This window comes from Medicago sativa, chromosome 1 (genome assembly GCF_051527215.1).
Source record: "Medicago sativa cultivar Bolivia chromosome 1, Bolivia_mono, whole genome shotgun sequence".
NCBI lineage: Eukaryota > Viridiplantae > Streptophyta > Magnoliopsida > Fabales > Fabaceae > Medicago > Medicago sativa.
The window spans coordinates 3,888,747-3,900,072 of NC_140749.1; the positions used below are offsets into that span (position 1 = coordinate 3,888,747).

The following is an 11,326-nucleotide window of genomic DNA, read 5'->3' on the forward strand; positions in this document are numbered from 1 at the left end:
CTATTTGTTTGTGTTGGTTAATATATTTACGTATTATTTTTTCCTTCATTATTGCTCACACAATTGTAAGTAACTTTTATTTCATAATTTTTTATTTGAACACCTATAAATTTTCAATACTGATTTAACACTTCTTTCTCTCTATCTCTCTCTTTGTAACACTAGCTACAAATTACATCAACATCAACAAAACAACTAATCACATTACTCATTAATTTTTTCTGTCTCAAGGTATCTGAATTATATGAGTGTCAAAATATTATTGTCAAAATATCATTTTTCTTTTGTAAATAACGGTCATATTTCAAACAATTGAAAGAAAAATTACAATAACATGCTAATGGACAACTCAAAAATTCATCAAATATTTCAGTAACAAAGCAACTCAGAAAATAAACTAATAAATCAATAAATTCATTTTTTATCAATCAAATGTTTAAATTTGAAATAAATTAGACGGCAATAGTAAACTTGAAAAGAAATAAAAAAAAAACTTTTATGATGTGTTCTTTTTAAACTGTGGGTAGTGGATAGATTCACCATCAGGCTCAGAGGCATGAGTTTGTCTAATATTAAGCACTTAAAAACTTTTATGATGTGTTCTTTTTACTGAGTATAAAATATGCTCATATTAGAGATATTCATATTAGGAAAACTTCAAAGTCACTATTCTCACCATTCACATGTTAATTTGCAACATCTGTTCACGTGTTTCTTTTTTTAGGATTAGTGTTTTATTTCCTTGACTTTATAAATAAATCTTTGTCTACGCGTGTTCTTAATTTTTTGTTTTTTGTTTTTTATACTAATTATAGTGCAGTAGCTAAAAATAAGCCTATTAATATATCTACTTTAATAACTCTAATTCTTTTCTAATCTAATTTTTTTTATATATACACGAGTTATAGAAATTTCAAATATCCTTTTTTTTTTATATATACACGAGTTATAGAAATTTCAAATATCCTTTCAAAAGAAAACAAAAGAAATTTCAAATATGAAATTTAATGGAAATAACTCTAATTTTATTCTCACCTAAAAAAAAATTCTGATTTCATTCAAAAATTATAGACCAAATCTCTACTATAAATATGATAAGTTCAATTCACGTTTGCTTTTCATTCACAACGTTCAACCTGCAACTCTGCTATAATTATTTCGAATTGACAAATAAAAACCACATACACACTATTAAATGATTTTGTTTGATTTCCATGACACTAAAAAGAACAAAAGCATATGATTTATCCAAGAAAAAATTATTAAGGATCTGAAATTATCTTTTTTTGATAGACCTAATTGTTTTAACTTCTTTTCTTGGTGATGGTTCAAGTTTGAATTAAGTTGATCTGATATTTTTTCTAATACTAAATTTTTATTTATTTATTTTTCTCAATAAAAAAATGAATCTCAATTTGTTCTATACTAAAAATAATATTAAATGCATTAACCGAGACAAAATTTATCAATATTTATACATTAATTATGAATCAATTGGGTTTTATAGACAAAAGTTACCCAATCTTCACCCTAAAATTAATTTAATGATCAATAAAACTTGCATAAATGGTGTAATTTTAAAATTTAAAATAACACTCCCTAATAACATTACAGTCGATCCATCAATGTTTTTTTTTTTAGAAATAATCCAAAATGATGAGTAGTTCATAATGTACTCCCTTCGTTTCAAATTATATGGCATTCTATCAAAATTTGTTTGTTTTAAATTATATGTCATTTTACAATATTAGTGATCATTAATGCTTATTTTCCATCATTTATTAGTTTATCTTTTTCCAACTCTTTTAATTTAAGTTTTTCATACCAAGAATGAATGATATTTTTGTAAAATAACTGATAATTACTCTTTCTATACAACATTAATTGCATTTTTTAATATATGTAAAATTGCTAGAATGACATATAATTTAGAACAAATGAAGTAAACCACATACATCATTTATTGAATGGGGGAATTGGTCACTTTAGTTTCTGAATGAGAAAAAAGTAGTCACTTTAGTCCCTGAATGCAGAGAAATTGCAAAACAGTCCCTGAATGGAGACTATGTTGGTCAATTTCAGGGACTAAAGTGACTAATGGAGTCTACATTCAGGGACTAAATTGACTAACGGAGTCTGCATTCAGGGACTAAATTGACTAACAGAGTTTACATTTCGGGACTATTTTGCAATTTATCTGCATTCAGCGACTAAAGTGACGACTCCTTTCCCATTCAGGGACTAAAGTGACTAATCTTCCTTTATTGAATACACCGATAAAGTGAAATTTTCCTTATAATAGTGACCGGAGGATGTATAATGTTCCATTAAAAAGTTTTGATAAATAACAAATATTACATTGAATTTAGTTGCACACTTTTCTATGTCCATTGATTTGATTTTCATCCAAACTAGCATTATTGACTTCTTTTTTTCATATTTGTTTTCCTCTTCTTCGATAGAGCTTTAACATTGTACTTCCTTTGTTTTTAAATACACGTCGCCGTCAACCACTTTGCACATGTCCATACATAACTTTGACTATTAATATCTTTAGTTATCTATAATAGAAAATTATGAATTTCTTTTTAAATATTCATTGAGACAAATTGAGCAACATCTTGAATGTTAACATTTGTATTGATATATTAGTTAAAAATAATTGTCAAAGTAAGTTAGATAAATAGTGCACATTTTAAAACTACGACATGTATCTTGAAACAAAGGAGTATTTTTTTTTCCAGTTATTAGTTGAAGGAGAATGAAAAATGAGATAGAGTTTTTTTTGAAGGAAAACATGAGATATCGTTATGTTTGTTCTTTTAAGCAATGTTCATTTATTTGTCGAAAAAAGTTAATGCAATACATGAAATAGTTTTGCATTTAATAAAAAAATAGTGTGATAATGCTAAGAACAACAAGCATTTAATAAAAAACGTCAAAAATAAAAAAAAAAATTAGTTCTTTTTTAAGATGTGCTAGGAATAGCAAGGAAAAAGTCGTACACAAGGATCACAAAGCTAAACCAAGAGATTTCTCCACGAAACATGCAACTCAAAAGATAGATTATAAACTTAGCTTTGAAGTCAGTGGACTATTAAGCACAATTTCAAGATAGACAAATCATATCACACTAAATATACAAGAGTTGACAAAGATGATTTACCATGAAATATATATCATTTCCTTTCACGGGCTGGTATCTTCCAAGATGAAGTTAATTTTTTTATTCGTTCTTAAGTTAGTTTTGCAATGAAACATAAGTTTTTCGTTTCTTCTAACATATGTTGTGTTTTCGTTTAAAATGATTTAGGTTATTAAGGTTAGGTGTGTTTTTTTTTAGATTCCTTTGCATGTATATCATATTAGTTTTTGGATTAAAGACCTTTTCTTTCTAACTATGAATAACCATGTTTAGATAGATTTTTTTTATTAAAAAAACTCATGTTTAAATAGAGCCCACTTCATTTTATATTAATTAAACTATAGATTTTCTATTGCACTCAAATATAAAAATAATAATTTTTGGCAAGTAAGATCAAAAGATGTCATTGAAATTATCAAGTAGTTTAAATAATATTATAAAAATAGTCGATGAAGGTTGGCGCATTTGATAAATAGTTAACTTATTCTCAAAGTCGTGTGTTCACCTTTTGTCGCCAACATGATTACGCTTGTCACTAAAATCCAAAATGATGAAATAATCTAAATTAAAGGAAACAATTGAATAAAAAACACCTCAAAAATACGTGTATACCCATTATATATAGAATATACATGCATTTTGACATGTATTTTAAATATTATCAATGTAAATTAAATTACAAAAACAAAAAATCAGCATAAAATTTCCCGTGCAAGGCACAGTTTCAAACTAGTTAATTAACCAATCAGATTAATTATTTGCACAAATTAGTTATTAGCACTATACTATTTCGACTCCCAGGATATATTATTGTGTCAATCACGTCGCTCCTTTTATAGATAACTTGCTCCTTTTAATTTTCAAAACAACCGATGTGGGACTCACGAATTTTAATTTCAGCCCAACAATCAAAACATATGCTCAAAACTTCAAACTTTGCTGACATCGAACTTTACAAGCAACACCCTGTGTGTGTAACCTATCGACCCTTTCTCAGAAAACTCTGAAATTTCAGGTTCAGAGATGGAGACCCCTTTGAATATGTTTTTGTTTGTATTGAGTTCTTTTCTTACAAATAACGATTGTATTGGTACTTTTTGTAGGCCGTTTTGTGCGATGTGATTGACATTGGCGTCAATGATGACTCTTATGATTTAGTGATAATTGGCGAAAAAGTTAGTAAAAGTAACAAGGGGAAGACAATTGAAGCTATTACTCAAGTTGTGGTTTGAATAAGATTAAGATGTTAATTGCCACTTCATGCAGTAGATTGATATTATCTTTTCTAACTTTTAAGTGTCTCTGACATTTTGCTCTAAATCCTTTTCAGGATCTGTCTGGTTATATGTTGTTTCAGACTGGCCTTGATTATGACCTAGGTTTGAAGAAAATTGCTTATAAAAGTAAACATTTGTATGATACATAATCAGGTTTTAAAAATAGTCATGTAACGAATTCCTCTCATGCTTCTCAATTATTTTCGCAGGATGCCCTTAGTAAGAGAAAAATCAGCTGCTTCACTGCAAAACAGGCGTGGTTTGAATATTTCATTAGCAGTAGAATCATCTAATTCTGAAAGGTTGTTGAATCTTTACGCAGTAAAATGAAGTCTGCCGGTTTGGATGGCAATCCAAAGGCTAGGAAGCTGGGACATGCAAGCAAGCCACCATTTGCCTCCAACTTTAAAAGTACTGAGAAGGCTGGTGGCAGTAGCAGTTCATATGGTGCAAATTTCAAAGATGAAATTATGAGGAAGTCTGGAAGTCTAAAGCAATTCGACGCTGTCAGTGACACTCCACACCATTTCTTTATTCGTGACAGTATATTCTCGAAGAAGGTAACTTTTTAATTTTTCATACCTTTAAAGCCATGCTTTGTTTATGTTATAGTCGTAATTATAAGTGTTTACGACGAACCTATTGTCGAACAAGGTCCGGGCCAAAATTATCCAAAAAGTGTGGAAGATTTTGGAGAAGAGTTTGTTTACCATTCCTTTTACAAAACAGTTACATTAGTACGAAATTTTCCTCTTGTTCAAAAAAAGTACGAAAGTTCCCTTTTCAACCTGATGGACTTGTCATATCCAAAGGGTCTTGGCTTGTTTTCGTGATATATCCTTATTGAAAGATCATCAGTTTTTTTCCTCCGTAGTTTTCGAATATTAGTCATGAAATGGAATTTAGAACTTACTATCAATAAATAACTCTGTAAAATTGTGGTCTGAATACCATAGAGTGCATCCTGCTTTTGGCATTTTGCTCAATTTCTTTTCTTTGACTCTATTTTTTTATTCTCACCAGATTCAATACTTGTTCGAGTTTATAAATCAATGATAAATGTCATGAGGGTTGTACTTATTGGAGCAGATCGGGACTGCTTACCATAATGGTCTTTTCTTGTTCGATCTTTACTTTCCCGATGGCTTTCCCAATGTACCTCTGGTATGTGGCTGATGTACTCTATTTGACTGACATTTTTCATTGCAGCAAGTCTACTTCCACAATCCATGTGATTCTTCTAAGTTGAATCCTAATTTGAAAATGTTTGGCTTTGTATGCCTTAGTCGACTTAACACTTGGAGCAGAAACAAAAATAACTGTTGGTTTCACCCGTTTCAACAATTCTACAGGTTCTAGTCTCCACTCTCCATACAAGGTCTAGTCTTGACTGCAAAACCTTACTTTAATGGACCTTATTGCAACTTTGTGAAGGGTACAAAACAAGGTGAAAATAGGTCCCTTGCTATAAATGAACATTCTCGTTCTCTATGATAACCCAAATTTGATACTTGGTTTGTAAGTCTTGTTACATCTGCTATAAACAATTTTTTTTTTTTTACTTATTCAAAAAAAGTATTTAGTAATCAAACTAAACATTGTTGCAATATATGTATATCTGTGTTCAACTAATGTATCTTGTGGGGACAAATTACAATTTCTTGCAACTTGTAAATTTTCATTTCAGATTCATCAAGTCTTTTTCCTTCAAAAGTCAACAGTGAATAGTTTCAAGAAAAAAAGGAAGAAAAAAAAAAACCTAATTAAAAGTTGTAGCATATGGCTTAGTAGGGAATATGTTTGAAGAGTTGGTAGTTACCCATCAACGAGGTATTGGAAGCGGGAGTTGAACCCATCCCGCCCTTTTTCTTTTATCCAATTTCTTCGAAGCGGGAGTTGAACCCATTCTGCCCTTTTTCTTTTTATCCAATTTCTTCAATTGGTGTAAAAATAATTTTTTTTTTTTTTTAGTTTCTGAGGTATGGTCTAAAAACCACTTAAATAATAAATAATACACTTAGGCTGCCAGTTCAAGTGGTTTTTCTAAAGAAAACAATTCAATTGGAAACATAAGAGTACTATTTATTAATTAACATTTGATGATTTTCCCCTAAAAAAATCATCAAATAAATTAACATCACTATATTTTTCAATTCTCATGGACATTATAGAAACAATCATGTCGCTCATTTAATTTATATAAAACTTGCTCCTTTTCATTTACAAAACAACCAATGTGGGACTCATGAATTTTAATTTCAGCTGAACAATCAAAACATATGTTCCTAAGTAGATTCTAAATAGTTTTAAATGGATTTTTATTTCTGAAATTTATGGAAACTGTCCATCTATTTCAGCCATTTCATTTCTATCTCATTTCAACCATTCCTTATGCAATTGTAGTAGCAGTTCATACCATACAAATTTCAAAAACGAAATTATGAGTAAATTTGTAAGTTTAAAGCAATTTGACACTGTCAGTGACACTTCACACCATTTCTTTATTCGTGACAGTATATTCTCGAAGAAGATAACATTTTGATTTGTGATACCTTTAAAGTCATGCTTTGTTTCAGTTCTAATCATAATGATGCGGGTTTACAATGAACCTATTTCCTGAACAAGGTCCAATTCTAGTCATGCATTTTGCTGAATTTCGTTTCTTTGACGCTTTTCTTTTATTCTCATCAGATTCAATATTTGTTTGAGTTTATGAATCAATGATGAATGTCACGAGGACTGTAATATGATTGGAGTATAAGGGACTTCTTACCATGATGGTCTTTTCTTTTTTCGATTTTTATTTTCTTGGTGGCTTCTGCTTTCCCAGTGTACCGCCGCTATGTGGCTTGACGATACTCTATATGGCTAACATTATGTTCTTGCTATTTTTTTATGGCAGCAAGTCTACTTCCACAATCGTTGCGGTTCTTCTAAGTTAAATCCAAATTCGAAAATGTATGGTTATTTATGCCTTAGTCTACTTGGAGCGGAAACAAAAATGAGTGTTGGGTTCGACGTGTTTCAACAAATATTTCTACAGGTTCTAGTCTCCATACAAGGTCTAGTCTTGATTGCAAAACCTTACTTAATGGTTTTGCCACCTAAAAGACCTAGCGGCGAAGCTTGTTGCCCACCTGTATTCTATTTAAGTGTAATTAATCCTTGATTTATATAATGATTTTAAGTGAATACTTTTTTTTGGTCAATTTAGGTGTTGCCCTCTAGATATGTGTTCAACGAATGTATCTTGTGGGGACATTTTACAATTCCTTGCAACTTCTTATAAATTTCCTTTGAGATTCATCAAGTATTTTTCCTTGAAAAGTCAACAGTGAATAGTTTCAAGAAAAAAACCTAGTGAAAAGCTGTAATGCAATGTTTCTAAGGTCTAGGAAACTAAGCCTGGTCCAATTTTGAAGTTGAAGCATATGACTTAGTAGGGAAAATATTTGACGAGTTGGAAGATAGTTACCCATCAACAAAGATCGTTGTTCAATAGACACGTTAAAATTACTCACTTGTTTGAAAAAATCCGACAGGGAGCCACAACACGATCCAATTTACACATAAAAGCAACCGGCCTGGAGTTACAACCCGACCGAGAGCAAAATTGAAGTGTCTATTGTGCAGTTTTTTTCAAGGAGATCTTGGAAGCGGTAGTTGAACATGCTCTTGTGGGGTACAAGCCAACTAAACAACGAGAATTGAACATGATCTTGGAAGCGGTAGTTGAACATGCTCTTGAGAGCAAAATTGAAGTGTCTATTGTGCAATTTTTACTTGATTTTATTTAATGCGCAAGTTTAAAGTATGTTCTATACAACGAGAATGTAACTTTGCAAATAAGATTATATATATTAAAATTTTATCACTCTCAAAACACATTTAAAAAATTATTTAGTAAACTATGTGCTTGCCCTTGTCTTAAATGTCGAATTATTCTTAACTTTCTAGTTTTGTTTTTGTCATGAGGCAATTAAAGAATATTTGATAGAGTTAGGTCTAGAAACAAGTTTCATATGAGTGTGAATCAAATGACAACATTGCTAAACTCATAAGTAAAATAATTATGGTTTGATTCCCACAAAATATATTATTAGAAAGGGGTGAGGAGATTTAAGAGTGATTAAGGTCCATTCAACAATTAGTCCTCAAGCTAGTCCAAAAGATGAAAGTTGTGAGCATATTTCATGTTGCCATCAAATAAAGATAGTAATCACTATTTTTCTATTATAAATGTTGATAGAGACAAACACCTTTTTTTATAGGAGAATCAAGCACCTCTTTTATTGGTAGGAAAAAGAACCAATGCTATTTTAACATCTAGAAAAGCACACTCACAAAATACAAACTAATATATATAAAAAAAGCATAGAATAAAGCACTTACACAACATCTTCTTTTTTTTTTAATATTGGACAATATTGAGTAGTACTAAAGCAACCTATATCAACAGCTCATATGTCATATCCACTCTTTTTTTTCTGTCGTTGCAAGTTTTGCCAATCTAATATAATCTAAATAATAGTAATATATCTTAATAAATATTGCCTCACCCTAGTTACTAATTTTCACCCTCACTCAATTATTCAACCAACATGCATGATTCATGACTTCTTCAAAAAAAAATGCATGATTCATGACAGAGCTCCAACAGAACAACCTTGGACTTTAACTTTGTTTTATTTTTCCTTTTTGAGGTTCAATAATTCACCACATAAACATGTCTGCAGAGGCCATAATTGGTTGTTGATTAAGATATGACATATTCATTTGATTCATGAAGCAATTATCTGAAATTGTTAAAAAACAATCATTATTTTGATAATTAACTCCATTAGTAGTTGTTGTGGTGTTGATGAGGTTGATGATATCATTCAATGATTGTAGCCTTTGATTAAGTTCACACATTTGAGCCCTTAGAACACAATTCTCTGCCTCAATTTTAAGATAGTGTTGTGTTGTCATGTTCATCCTTGTGAGTATTTCACTGTTTTCATTTCTTAGTCTTTCAACTTCAGCAACTAAATCATCCATGTGCTTCTGCTTCCTCATCCTTGATCTTCTTGCCGATTCGCGATTCGATTGCTTTCTCTTCCTCTTTCTTTGATCCATTTGAAGCTGCAAATCTTCCTCAGAGCCATAGCTTTGAGATTTTGTTGACACACTAGAGTTTCCACTAGATGTGGCCATAGGATAAAAATATTTTCAATATTTTTTTTAATTCCAAAACAAAAACAAAAACAAAAATAAAGGATAGAAATCTTATCTTAATATTAGATTTAGTTTAACCAATATAGATAAATAACTATGACTATGTTATATAGTAAAAATTATATAATGTAACGTAAAAATGGAGTGATGTTAAGGGATTTATGAAAAAACATAGAACCAATAGAGGAAGAAACAAGAGAAAGATTGAACTAAGTGGGTCCTACGTCTTAGGGAAGAATCTATAATAAATCCGGAACGTAGGATTTCACTAAGAACTGGAGACATGAATGTGAAGCATGAACAATATGAAGATGTTCAGCATCAATATTCAAATTAATTAATTATTAAGAGAATTTCATATGAAGAGAAAATAAAAAAAACAAGAGGAACCACACGGGAAGTAAATGTTTTTTAAGGAAAAAGAAATAAGGGATGTGGTTTCCTAAAGACAAAATTACAAAGGTTTGAGAAGGGGGAGAAGGGAGCAGAATATGGAGGTGTAATTAAGAAAGTTAGGGGTGGGAGAAGAAGGTAGGAGAAGAGGAAGTAATAGAATGGGTTGAAGGGTTAATTTATAGAGAGAAAAAGTTGAGTAAGGGAGCGTGAAAAAGAAAGAAAAACATTTATTTTTGTTGAAATAAAATAAAGTAAAAACAATAAAAATAAAGAATGGAAAATGGGGGAAAAAGCAAATGGGGCATAGGGTATGGTGTGGGGCAGGTAAAGAGGGAGGCGTGATTTGGAATGTGGGGTGCAGAACAAAGATGAAATAACTTTCACAACCCTACACTTCCAGCCAGGGGTAGTGTCGACATCATTTTTCTTGTTTATGTTTTATGGATTTCCTCTCCATTTGGTAATCCTAATTTGACATACGTTGGAAACTAAATATGAATATTTTGCGAGGCAAAATTTAAATTTTGATTCGTCATGAGTGAAAATTCAACTCTTTTTGCCAAAATTAACCTCTTTTAGTAGTATAATCATTGGTTTATTGTTTGCTTCTTATTCCAAATATTTCGTATGTATTCAATTAAGTAAAGATTCACACACATTAAGTGTTAAGAAATGAAGAACCCGCATACTCCAATATGAATTTTGTACTTACGGGTCATAACATTTTTTTTTTATCGTACAAAAAGAAATACATTTCTTAAACTACATTTAGTGAAATTACGGAATATGCATCACTTTTTTTAATAATAAAAAAACCACGATCTAAAATAAAAAAAGCTTTACTGCTCAAAGAACACTTGTAAAACAATTGATATTTTTCTCCTTCAAGGGCACCAATAAGGCTCAAACCTAGAACCTCTGGCTTCATAACTTGTCTTTTTACTATTAGGCTAAACCCTTGCAATTAATATGCATAAACTTATTTTTCATATATAGCTTCTTTATATCATATTATATTGTTCCATTGGGCAATTTATCTTAATTGGTTTCCCTACACGCGCAGCCGTTGTAGATGTGTTGGATCTAGTAAAACAAAAAATTCAATCAATATTTACAACACTCACATTGATTGCGCATCAATCACGTATACTAGACCTAAGTGGTAATTGAACTTTGAACTAACGAAATCCAGGTGTTGAATATATTGAAATTTTTTTAGTTGTGATCTACAATATGCATTTATTTTAATGGAGAACTTACTTATATTTACCAACCATTTATAGGGAGTAGC

General features: G+C 30.5%; 1 long non-coding RNA gene and 1 pseudogene across 4 annotated transcripts; one reads left to right on the forward strand and one right to left on the reverse strand.

Annotated features, from left to right (window-relative positions):
- The first annotated feature begins 3,792 nt into the window (after positions 1 to 3,792).
- LOC146951837 (uncharacterized) lies at positions 3,793 to 6,079 on the forward strand. Of its 4 annotated transcripts, XR_015032406.1 has the most exons (6): positions 3,793 to 4,160; positions 4,249 to 4,365; positions 4,476 to 4,548; positions 4,632 to 4,982; positions 5,446 to 5,586; positions 5,632 to 6,079. It is a non-coding gene; the product is annotated as an uncharacterized LOC146951837 (long non-coding RNA). The 4 variants fall into 4 exon arrangements; XR_015032403.1 differs by having other exon boundaries at positions 4,249 to 4,548; XR_015032407.1 differs by having other exon boundaries at positions 4,249 to 4,524.
- A 2,603-nt stretch (positions 6,080 to 8,682) lies between these two features.
- On the reverse strand, positions 8,683 to 10,186 carry LOC146951838 (bZIP transcription factor 11 pseudogene; annotated as a pseudogene).
- Positions 10,187 to 11,326: the final 1,140 nt, after the last annotated feature.